At 56.6% G+C, this 11,847-nt stretch overlaps 1 protein-coding gene across 5 annotated transcripts in view; it reads left to right on the top strand.

The window, feature by feature from the left end:
* Positions 1 to 1,321: 1,321 nt before the first annotated feature.
* Positions 1,322 to 11,847, top strand: part of PAK6 (p21 (RAC1) activated kinase 6) — a 39,151-nt gene continuing 28,625 nt past the window's right edge. The window contains exons 1-2 of one of the 5 annotated variants that reach the window (XM_086321931.1): positions 1,322 to 1,460; positions 2,402 to 2,480. The gene's annotated coding sequence lies outside the window, so the exon portion shown is untranslated. Of the gene's footprint in view, positions 1,461 to 1,505; positions 1,645 to 1,687; positions 1,891 to 2,401; positions 2,481 to 11,007; positions 11,648 to 11,847 lie in introns of those variants that run through there. The other 4 variants (XM_086321930.1, XM_086321932.1, XM_086321933.1 and 1 more) reach the window with 4 other exon arrangements.

The following is an 11,847-nucleotide window of genomic DNA, read 5'->3' as shown; positions in this document are numbered from 1 at the left end:
GTGGTTACATAACATGCCAAAATTCACTCAGCTGATGAACGGTAAAGCTGGGATGTGAACTCGGGACAGAAAGCTCGGAACCTGGGCTTTTAACCAAACACCACGCTGTTTATTTATGGAAGAAAATTTATGAAGGAGTTTTCAAAAATAACACGAGCAGCCTAGTGCCACCTTGGATGTAAGGGGCGGGGGTGGGGAAGCATCGAGGGGAATGGTGGGTTTCCATCTGGCCATCAGCAGCAGTGGGCACTGGGGTGGGAACTGGCTGGTGAAGGTGGTGCCCGTGTTGGCAGCTGTGACTTGGGCTCTGGAGTGAGCATTTCCAGGTTGATGGTCAAAACCACGGATAGGATGGTTTTCCAACAGGACCGTGGGCGAGTATGGGAGAGAGGAGCAGGGGGCCGAGATTGGGCTTGGGCACTGGGAGAAGATAAAGAACCAGTGAGGGGATGGATGGATTCGGGGACCCGGAGGGCACTGTGCAAGGCTGAGCTCTCCCTGGCCCCAGGGGAGCTCAAGCACCCACTTGCAAAGGCCGATACTTCAGATCAGGGGCTGGGAAACAAAGGGTCCCTGCCAAGCCCTGAAGCTGATGCCCATGCTGCCCAGCACCCTCTATGTGCCGCTTTCTCACTCTTCACAGCAAAACCAACCGAGACCCCAAAAGCGGGGCTCAGCCAGCTGTGGCCCGGCAGCCAGGTCTTGCAGCCCTGGGGGCGGGGAGCCCAGGAGGTCCAGGGCTGCAGGGGGGAGGCTCGCCCTGAGAGCACAGGCAGCCCTTCCCCCCGCCTCCCCCTCAGTAAAGGAAGGCAGGGAAAAACGTGTTTTTATAAATAGCTCCAGCCCCAGCTGATTTGTAAATTCAGTGGGTTTTTTTTTGTGTCAATGACATCACCCTCCTCCCCATGGCAACCCCCGACGATATCAAAATTGCCAAGCAACATTGGAGCAGCTCGGAGCCCCAAACGAGCAGGTCGCTGCCTGAGGATTTAATGGAGAAATCCCAAAGTGAGCCGGGGTGCTCGGTGGAGGAGGGACAGGCGGCTGGGGAGGAAACCGGAGCCCGCCTGCCGGGAGCCCTGGGCCAGCTGGGGCTCCGTGGCCGCACTCCCTTTGACAGCCTGCTGCTGCCGGCTGCAGGGGGCAGGGCATCGCTCCCAGCCTGAGGTGCTGGGAGCCAGGAGCAGCTATCCAGGTGACTAAGCCGGCCCACGGACACTGAGTCACCCACTGGCCTGGAGATTTCTTCCTTCCCTTTTGCATCTGATTATTTTGGGAGCTGGAAACTTGGAGCTGCACCTGGGTCCCGCCCCTTCCTGCTCTCCCCTCCCTACCTGGGGCTCCACGGAAGATGGGACCTGCCACAAGCCTGCCGCCACCCCCTAAGGATATGGAAGATGCCGTGGGGGCCCGAGGTGCCCGGGAGAGATGTCAGTCGCCAAAGTGCAATAGCAGATAAGGTGATGAGGCGGCCTATCCTCTGGAGGTGTCGGGAGAGAAGGGGAGTCTGGTCCAGCCGACCGGAGTCCTCCTGCCTGGCTTTGAACACACCTCCTACAAGATATTTCTATAAATGAGTGGCTCCTAGGGTCAGAGTGGCACTTGGAGATCAAGGCTGGATTGGCTTAGGCTGGCCTGGGGAAGGTAGGTGGCTCTGCTGGGTGTGGCTCCACGTGTGTGTGTGTGTGTGTGTGTGTGTGTGTGTGTGTGAGAGAGAGAGAGAGAGAGAGAGAGAGCGCGCGAGAGAGAGGAGCAAATGTGTGAGAGCAGACCACGGGGAGCCAGTGAGAGTTGGGGGCGGGGGATCCAGCATCCATTCACCCTGACCGATACTGGGCCTGCCCAAGATGGGTGCTGTTGAAAAGGATGCCAGGCACCCGGCCTGAGCAGGTGAGGCGCAGTTCCAGCTCAGATGGGCCCAGGACCCACTGAGTCCACGGGACAGAGACACACAGGATGCCAGGGTAGGGAGTGGGCCAAGGTTGGAAACCAACCCCCCAGAGTGCCGGACAGCGCTTGGGCTGCCCCGTCTTCTGGCAGCCCTGGGCACTCAGCTTCCTACAGGAATTCATCCCTCTCCAGTGTGTCTCCCACCGAGCTCGTTTGGGGACACCCCTGGGGAAGATGTTGCCCAGGGCTCCGGTCCCCCATACTCAGGACCCAGAGGGCCAGCCCCTCGGGCCCTCGACCCCACACGGCATGCTCCGGTATATGTCAGGCCAAGGGGCGTGGGCCCCCGCCTCCCCCACACAGCTGGCAGCCTCACAAGCACACCGGTGAGTAAGCCGCCGGGAGGGAGGAGGCTGTGTGCCCACAGAGGCAGGACGACACCAACCAGGAGCCTTCGGGAGAAGCAGATGAGTGAGAAAAGCACTGAGGTTTTCTTTTTCTTTTCCTGAAGGGAGTGCCGCTTCCTGAGCTAGAGACAAGCGGAGGCCTGCAGTGGGGAGCTCGGGGCCCAGCTGCCAAGGACAGCTCAGGTAAGGTCCCTGCGGCTCCCAGGCAGGGTGGGGGTACCGAGGTGTTCAGGTTGCCCACCATCTGGAACAGGAGCGGCAGTTGTGGGTTTCTGGGCTCAGGAGCCCCACGCCCACACCCCACCCCATCTGCCCCCCTTCCAAGATGGATTTGGAAGCAACCCTGTCCAAGCTGGCCTCTGGCTCCCCAGCCAGAGAGAGAAATGCTTGTTTCCACTGCTCCTGCCTTCACCTCCCCTTCCTGCTGGGTGGTGCACGCACTGCCATCAGGACGCCCCTCCGGGAGGCCCCACCACCTCTGGGACACTCCCCTCATGTGTTCATCCCACAAATATTTATGGAGCATCCACTGGGGCCTGGGATCCAAGTCACACCCTCATGCTGAGCTTGACTTGGCACAGATTCTGACTCTGAAACTTGGCATCAGCCCAGTTCAGGGGACTGCTGGGCTGAGAGCAGGCCCCAGGGTTAATGACCTAGTCAGAGCTTTAGGGACACCAGGCCCATTGAGCTCCAGTTTATAAAGCACTAGGGACCCCCTACATCCCGCCCCCACCCCACCCCGCAAGAAGCAAGGCTCATATGGTGTAGTTTGCTTTTTCCCTGATATCACACACCAAGGTCGGAGGGTCCTGCTTCGGGTCTCTCCTTAAGTGATTTTGGTGGGAACCAGGTTTCTGAAGTTGAGGATGAGCTCTGGACTGCATGGTCCCCAGGCCTGGTGGGCCTGGGACTCAGCCTCACAGAAGCTCACCTAGCCAAGAATAAGGCCTCTGGGCTAAGCAAGGGGTCCTCTTTGCAGCTCAGGAGTGACAAACCTGGGAGCCCTGGTGACCAGGGTGCCTTGTGAAGAGGAGTTGGCCCCAGGAGCAGGCCTGGGAGCCCCTGATTTGGGTGGAAAGCTCCGTGCACCCTGCAGTGGCTACAAGGGAGGAAGATGGGGGCTGCATGGACCTTTCAGTCCCCCAAGGACAGACATTCTTGGTGAGCTGAGCAATCTGGAACATGCCAGGCACAGGGAGAGGTGCAGTCAGGTCAGCGGCCTCCAGCCAGGGCAAACCCACTCTGCACAGAATCCCCCAAAATGACCAGGAATGCTCCTATCCTGGAGGAGCTCAAGGGACCAGAGTCAGGATGAACACAAGTGTCTCCCACTCATTTAATCCCCATACCTGGTTCCAGGGCAAGGAAAAAGGGAGTCTTTACTAGCTGTGGCATTACCATCTGAGGGGTATTCCCACTGCCTGGGAAAAGGCCACTCCACGCCTGGCAGTGCCCTATGTATGCAGAGCTGAGCAGCATCTGGTGTCTGGCTAGGGGCAGAGAGGCAGCAGCTGGGGAGCACCAGACAAACAGCAGGCCAGCAGGGTGGTAGCTGGCTGGGCTGGGTGGGAGGCCCGGACAGGGAGGAGGCACAGACCCTGAGAGACCACACTGCTCACCCAAATGGCCCCAGAGGTCCTCTGTGCACTCTGTCCTGGGTTCAGAAGGCCAGAAGGACTTGGGGGAAGATGACCTGTGGCCAGAAGCAGAGTCCTTCCTGCTGGATGCCCCCCACACCTGAGTGGGAAGGAGACTCAGTTGGTGCGAAGCTTGCTAGCAAACCTCATAACGGGCCCTCTGCAGCCTGTCCCTAAAAGAACTAGCCGACAGGTTGGACTAGATCATGGAAAATGGAAGCTTCGGAATCCGGAAGAGCTCTGACTTCCTCAAGGCGGGCTGGCCCTCCTGTCTGGGATTAACAGGCCCACTGGTCCTGGAAGCTGCCCTTTCCAAGCTCAGTCCGAGGGCCCATGAGGAGCTAAGGTGAGAGGTGTGAGGGGTGGGATAAAGGAGGGGACTTGTCTTTTCTGGGTGAGGTGTGGGCTGTAGGCGGCACTGGAGGATGGCCACTGGCCCCTTGTGCTGGCTCACTGGCTCGCAGGCAGTGAGGAGAGATGGCCTGACTGCAGGGAGCCAACTCTGGTGGCAGGACAGGGTGAGGGATGGGAGTGCTGAAGAGTGAGCAGGACAGAACCCTTGCCCTGGGGAGCTTACAGCCCTTCAACAGACAGGGGAGAGGAAAGCTGAACAGGATGGATTTTCATACCCTGGGGGTAGTTAGCACAGGAAGGGGTGGGGCAGGGGACAGGTTCCCTTACAACTCCATGACAACATACCCACCCCAACAAAGGGACACTCACGCTGGCCAGCATTTTCTATAAAACCTCATCACGACTCACCACGCAGGGCAGAGACTTTACAGAGGGACAATGATGGCTTTTTGTACACCCATGGGCTCTCTGTGGTGACCTTTCACCCTTGAAGTGCTTGGTCAGCGATGCTGACACCTTTCTGCTTGGCTCTGGTTTTCCCAAGTTCACCAAGACTTGGGGGGCCTCAGGCCTCTGGCTAATGGGCAGGGGGGAGGGAGGCAAGGCTGTGTTCTCTTGCACACTCAGGCTGCCCAGGACTGGGGACGGGGAGGGGCTCCACGTGCTCAGAGAAGCCTGACCAGGAAGCTCAGGTCTGCTGGTTCCCAATTCTGGTCTCTGAATCCCATGCGGCAGGAGCCCAGCCCGCTCACCCACTGCAGGGCAAATAGCAAGGAACCAGTCACCTTGCTCAAGGCCCCCACTGCCTGCTCGCCACCCCGCCCCTGAGTGCTGCTGCTGTGGCAGGGTTAAAACCTTAAAACCGGGAGGACTAGTTGTCTGGTTCAGTCCTGGCCCGGCGCCTCCAACCTCCATTTCCTTTCGGCTTCGAATGAGGTTCCCTAGGGAGTTGTGCAAGAAGACCCAGAGGGTGCAGAGAGACAGGGACCAGCTGTGCATGCAGAGCACAATCCCAGGCCAGTGGGCAGGAGTGCAGAGGAGGGAAGGGCTGCCCCAGATAGGAGCTGGCCACCCTGGATGGATCGCTGTAGAGCATCAAGCCAAAGGGAAGCCCCAAAACTGTGTAACGTAGCCCTTATCATTTCACAGAGTGAAACAGAACCCAGAGAAGGAAAGCGGGGTCCTGAGATCACAGAACTGACTGGCAGCAGAGTCAGTTTCGGGCCTGGGGGTCCCAGCCTTTCCATTAGGAGCATCGGTAAAGGCGCCCCCAAGCAGGGCCAGATGAGAGCTGCCAGGTAACTCAATGGTTGGGAGAGGCAGCCAGCCTGACACAGTAGGAGGCCAGACAGGTTCCCTTGCTCCTCTGTGCATCCTGCCCTAACAGGGTTGGGCCCTGCCCTTCCCCAGCCCCTACTTCTTACTTGACCTGGAGCCCCAGCTCAGCCCGTGCTCTTTCGCCAGCTCCCCACAAGGAGACAGGCTTGACCCCCTCCTTGGACCAAGCCACTCTCTGATAAACAGATTCAGCTAATTTGTAAATAGATAGACTCAGCTCTACTTGTCCCAGGAAGCATTTTCTATTTTGAACATAAGCCTGTTAATGTCTGAAGCCAAAGGACAGGGTAATGGTGATAGCATCTAGGAAGGAAAGAGATTCTGGAGCTGACTCTGTGACCGGGAGGCACACAGGAGATCCTCTGCTTCAGGTGGTCTTTTCCCCGGTTATATGCCATGATCCTGGGCAGGAATTTAAGCGTCCACCATCAAAGGTCAGATTCCAGGAGCAGGCGGCCTGTCATCTGTCATTTGTCTCCCTGACACCAGGCCCAAGCTGGCTTTTATATCCCACGATAGTGGGTTTTTCTGGGAGATGGTATGTCAGGGATCAGGAAAGGTGGAGATCTCAGACCCAGGGACATGAATGCAAGGCCAGGAGTTAACAAGCATGCAGGCCTCCTATAGAGGAGAGGTTGGTCAGACAGGAGGTGGAGCTGTCTCTTAGCAAGAACCGCTGGGAGGAGAGGCGGGTAGGGCAGTGCACACCAGGACCCTTCATGTCAGTGTTCACATAAAGGTCCCACAGGCCCTCCCAGGGCGGTTGAGGTGTGGTCCGGAGACTAAAGAATGAAACACCCTGAGAACTGATGATGGTAGCTGTCTGCCCACACCCCATCCTAGCACCCTCTAAGCATAGCCCAGCCCAGCCAAGTGGCAAGTCATGTTCTCACACTGACCCAAGGCGGATGCAGAAGGTGGAGTGCCCCAAGCTTTATAGCAAGATGGTTAATGCTCCCAAGAGGCCACATGGGCCAGAGTCTGTGACCTTCGTGCATTTAGAGCTAAGGTGTCCCCCAGAAGGTTGTAGATGTGGCTTAGGCAGCCAACATCATGCTTCCTCACTCTTTCCTTCCCTGGATCTGGCCGGAGTTCGTACCTACTTGGAGCACAAGCCTTCTGCTGCTCCAACTCACTTGTCCTTCCTGAAAGTCAGGCCCTTGGCTCCAGGACATGGGTGCCCATCAGAACCCTGCCCTGACCTTAGACTGGGGGCAGCTCCTGGAGGTTCCTGGGAGAGAGGCAATGACAATGAAGGGTTTCCATTCAGGAAGCTTCCAGCTGTTAGTGCTGCCAGCAAAAATGCCAGCTAGAGAACTAAACTGCCAACAACAGACATTTGGATGGAACTTTGGAGCCCATTAAGAGCAGGGGCTGCAAAGTGATCATAGTGAGAAGATATTAAAGGAATTCATCATGTCTCTAAAATGAGTGTCCTTAGCACAGAGGTGGCTCTTTCTGGTGCCACCCGCTCCAGGGTAGCTCATGCCCCCATGTACCCAGGAAGGGTGCTGCAGTCTACCCTGACCCTGCTCCAGCCCCTTGAGGTGGGTGGACAGTGGCCCCTGCATCTGGGTGATTCGTCCAGGTCACCAGGTCCCTTTGGGACTTTCAGGAAGCTCAGCCTCAGTGTCAACTTTCATTTAGAGAAGATGGGCCTATGTATTCTAGTTGGCAAAGGAAGCCCAGTACAGATGCATGCTTGAGGAAAGGCAGGGTGTGGTCATTTCCTTCAGCTGAGGTGCAGAGTGGCAGTGACCAGGCAGGGGAGTCCTATGGACTTTCCCCAAACCTAACTGGGCCCCGGTGGTGCTGCCAGATGGGGCTGGGGTTCTCTCTCTGGGATTTGGAGTGATTTAGTATCTAGGTCTCCTGGAAGAACCCTGGGATTCTGCCCTGGTGGTACACTAAACTGGGCTCCATTGCTCCCAGTGGCAGCTTGTGCATACATGATGTGTGGGAGGGGTGTTTTCTCCTTGGACCCTTCAGCAGCTGTGAGGGCCAAGAGCCAAGAACTCTCACCCTGTTTGGGGGTGCTGGTCCTTTGAGGCCCCTGTACCCCAATGCTCTAGACCTCATTATTCTACCATCTTCCCGAGGAAGAAGGGTACATGTATGCATGCTCAGTTGCTCAGCTATGTCAGACTCTTTGCTCCCCTATGGACTGTAGGCCTCCAGAGTTCTCTGTCCATGGCATTTCCCAGGCAAGAATACTGGAGTGGGTGGCCATTTCCTACTTCAGGGGGTCTTCCGGACCTAGGGATCAAACCCACGTCTCCTGTGTCTCCTGCATTGCAAGCATATTCTTTACCCACTGAGCCATCAGGGAATCCCCCTAAGAAGGGAACCCTCTCCCCCCTTATACACATCAAGAAACTAATGCTGAGACAAGCTGGAAGTCTAGAAAGGCAGAAGGGCTCCAATCCTGTCGGAACTCATGGTCTCTGTGGCTAGATTCAACCTCCCTCCTGCCTGAAGACCCCAAGGGTTTGGCAACCTCAGCTTTCTCAATTCATTCTCCCAAACCCTCAGAGGTTGCCTCCCAGGTCCATCAGGAGAGAGATGGATAGTTTTATCAGGGTGAGGGGCACTGATCCAGACCACCCCAAGAGCAGGAAGGGACAGGCGTAGGCAGCCTACAAGAGAAGGGGAGGAAGAGATCTTCTCCAAAGAATGCCTCCTCTCCTCAGACTAGGGGCTCAGGGTGAATGGGCTGCTACTCCTCCTAGAGGCCGGCCCCAAGGGGTTTCTCCAGCCAGGTAGCAAGCAGGTGCAAGGCCCCACCTCCCCATGTGGCCTGAGGGTACCTGGCACATTCTGGGTCTGTGAAGGACAGATGGCTTGATGCAGGGATTTCAAGCAGAGTGCTGGCTCATGACTCAGTAAGAGATGGCAGAAACTGAGGCCCTCTCTGCCCCTCGTACCCAGGGCCATGTGGGGTTCCTCATCCCCTCACCAGAAATGGAGGAGAGATTACCCCACACACTTCTCTGTGTCACATGACTTGCCCTTCCTGGGTGGTAGTCAGGGCCAGCACCAAGAGGCAAATTACCAGTGCTTCTCCAACCGACTGCTGCCATGGACCTGACCCCGCATGGTCAATCATATCTGACAGTCTGCAACCAGAGAACTCTGAGCAGTACTGAGTTATAAGAATGGACTGGGGACAGATACTCTTGGGTTGAAATTCTGGCTCCACCACTCAGTAACTACAAGACCCTGAGCCGGCTGCTTAACCAGTCTGGGCCTCATCTGTTTCCTCATCCATAAAATGAGAATAACAACAGTACAGTCCTTCTGTCTCAGGGTTGTTGTGAAGACTTGAGTGATGATATATGTAAATAGCTTAGCATGGGGCCTGGCCCATCAGAAGCATTCAATAATCGGTAGGCATTATTATTAGAGAAGGGCAGTCACCCAGAGAAAGGACCCTGAGGAAGCTTTTCAAGTCACGGAGCAGAAAGGTGCCCGGGAAAGATAATGTGTTTGTGTTTCCAAACCACAAGTTGATCTGTATCTCTCCTCCTTGGCCCTAACCCGGGCTCTCAGCTCAGATGTTTCAACAGGCCCTGACAGCCACAGGCTGAGAGCCAGGGAGTGCCTGCCCTGCCCATGTGCCCTCCCTGACACCCTCCCAGACCAGGCTGGTTGACCAGTGCCCCAGAGCTGGTAGGGCTCTGAGAACCACAGCCCATGGGGAAATGCCAGCTTTCAGTGCCCTAGTCCAGCACTCCTGCCCAATCTGTGGAATGGCAGTACATGGACAACTCCCTCGACCAGAAGGCCTATGCCAGCTGCCAAGGCTCTTCAAAGGAGGGTGTGCCCGGGCCCTCTCCCTGTGCTTGGGGTGGCAACCTGGCAATAGGCCAGAAGGAGGCTTGTAGATGCTGGAGAAGAAGCTGTCCCTAGACTGTCCCCGCCACTTCCGGCACTGTTATTCTGCCTCCTCCTCCTGGGCAGGGCTGAGTTGGGAGTGGATGAGAGGAAGATGGGGAAGTGGAGAGAGTCGCACACAGAAGTTACTCACTCAGGATCCATTCTGTACCTCCCAGCCATCCAGATAAGCAGAGGGTCATCCAACCCACCGCAGAAGACCCATCTGTACCCCACCTGGAAGCGCAGAAATGTGGAGCTATGATGGGCCCAAGAGGCCCCCTAGTCTAGTCTGGTATTCACTATGGGAACCTTTACTCTAGCACATCTGACAGATTTTATCTGCTTCTTGAATACCCCCAGAGATGGGGGATTCATTACTTTCTCAGTCAGTCTTACTTAAGTAGGAGTCCTGTCTCTCTTAAGGCCCCAAAGATCTCAAAGATGAGAGGCCCCCCAAGTTTCCCTAGACTTTCTCCCTATGGGGTAAGGATGGGACTTGGCTTGTAGCCTTTCTGGGATACCCAAGCCTGGATCCAACCAAATTAAATACCAGTTCATTTCTGATAATACTATAATGTTCACACTTTAGTGTAGCTTAACAGTTCAAAAGTCCTGCTTAGAACTGTGGTTTTGGTATATAAGGTATTTTAATTAAAAGAAAATAATTCATGTGTGTCAATTAAAAAAATAATTTAGGGTGTTGATTCTAGGTTCAATGGTGTAATGCATTTCATTCTAGCTTTGGTTCCTGCTTCATTTCAAATCCTCAACAACCATTTTCCCCTCTCCCTCCTTCTCCCACCCAGCACAACCAGCTTCCCATAGCCAGCCTGTCCACCTGGCATCACCATGCCTTCCCCAGGGAGGCTAAGGACGGACATGCAGCCAGACAGGGTGCAGGCCTGTTTGGAGTGATGAATTCCCACTGGCCATCTCAGCTGTGTTTGGTGGGAGCCTACAGTAAACTGTGCATAGCAACTGAGCCTAAAATGCAGATTCTTTATTCATAAATTGCACGATGTCTGAAGAATCAGTGAGCAAAACTGTACATGGCAACAGTGACCTCAATGATAAATTTTGAGGTGCTCAAAGTGATGAAAATCCCTGCATTGTCCCCAGTGCCTGCCACTGCTTTGGGGGGCAGCCATCTGGGGTCCAGATATACTGAATTTCTAAGCTAGAATCCCCTGGATATTCAGTTGGACACAGCCCTCTCTCTGGACCCAAGGACAGCAGGAGTCTTCTCACTTCCTTGTTTAGGGAAGAGACAGATGGCCCCTGCCCTTCTCCCACACATATAAACACAGGACAAACCATCCTCCAATCCAGGGGCAGGGCAAAGGGCAGCCCAGAGTGAGCCACTTGGGATAGCCATCCTAACCCTCCGCCAGGGCACTGCTGGGGACAACTAGGAGATACTGGCTCTAGAACCATATCTTCTCCTCTGTTTGGCGGGGGTGGGGCTGGGGGTGGGGTGGGGATCCAGGGCTCCCGGAAGCTTTCTTTCCACAGAGGTTCCCTACAATCCTGAAACCAGAGGGTTCTCAAAACTGAGCAAGATCTGACAAAGGCATTGGGATCTCTATAATTTCCGCTTTCCTGCCCACACAAGGGGGCTACCCCAAGGCAGTCGTGGAACCTTGTCCCGATGGGACAGGACAGGCCAAGGTGGCAGGTTTCAGGGCGCTCCACGGTGTGCGGGTGGGGGGTGGGTACACGCCGCCTGGGCGTGCGTCTTCAATGCAAATCAGGGAGTTAATTACAGAGAGGCGCTCGGTGGACAGTCCAGGTCGGTCCTCTACGCGGCAGCCCAGGGTCCGAAGGGAAATGTATAGGTCACGGTAGGCAGCGGCCGGGACCAGTACAGGAAGGCAAAGGGCTGGCGTTGAGCAGAAGGGCGCTCCTCGGGAGAAGAGGCCCCCTGGCCGCTGCCCCTGCACGCCTCGGCGACTTCTCCCGGGCTCTGCGTTCGCCGCGTCCTACCTGAGGCCACACCCCGAAATCAAACTCCGGGCAGGTGAAGCCGGCGCGGCACAAACATGTAAGCCCGGCCTCTCCTCGTCGTTCCCGGCGCCTCCCGGCGGAGGGTGGGCCGGACTGCCGCGGCCTTTCGGAGGGCTCTGGGGGCTTCCCGCTCGGCAGGTGGGTGTCCTGACCGCCAAGGGGCTGTGAGCCCCGCCGGGGCGGGGACCGGCCTCCCCGCGCGCGAGGCTTCGGGTCCCCGGGTTTTCCTTCCCCGAAGTGCGGGGCCGCCGGCGCGGGCAGAGGGGACTCGGCTGCGCCGGGAGCCGACCTCCCTCCGCTTGTGCGCCCGGCGCTCGCGCCCAGGCTGGCGGGGGCGG

This window comes from Bos grunniens, chromosome 10 (assembly GCF_055505025.1).
Source record: "Bos grunniens cultivar Pamir isolate PY7600 chromosome 10, Bosgru_T2T1.0, whole genome shotgun sequence".
Classification (NCBI taxonomy): Eukaryota; Metazoa; Chordata; class Mammalia; order Artiodactyla; family Bovidae; genus Bos; species Bos grunniens.
Note: the sequence above shows the minus strand (reverse complement) of the source record. Positions and strands in the feature narration are given on the sequence as shown.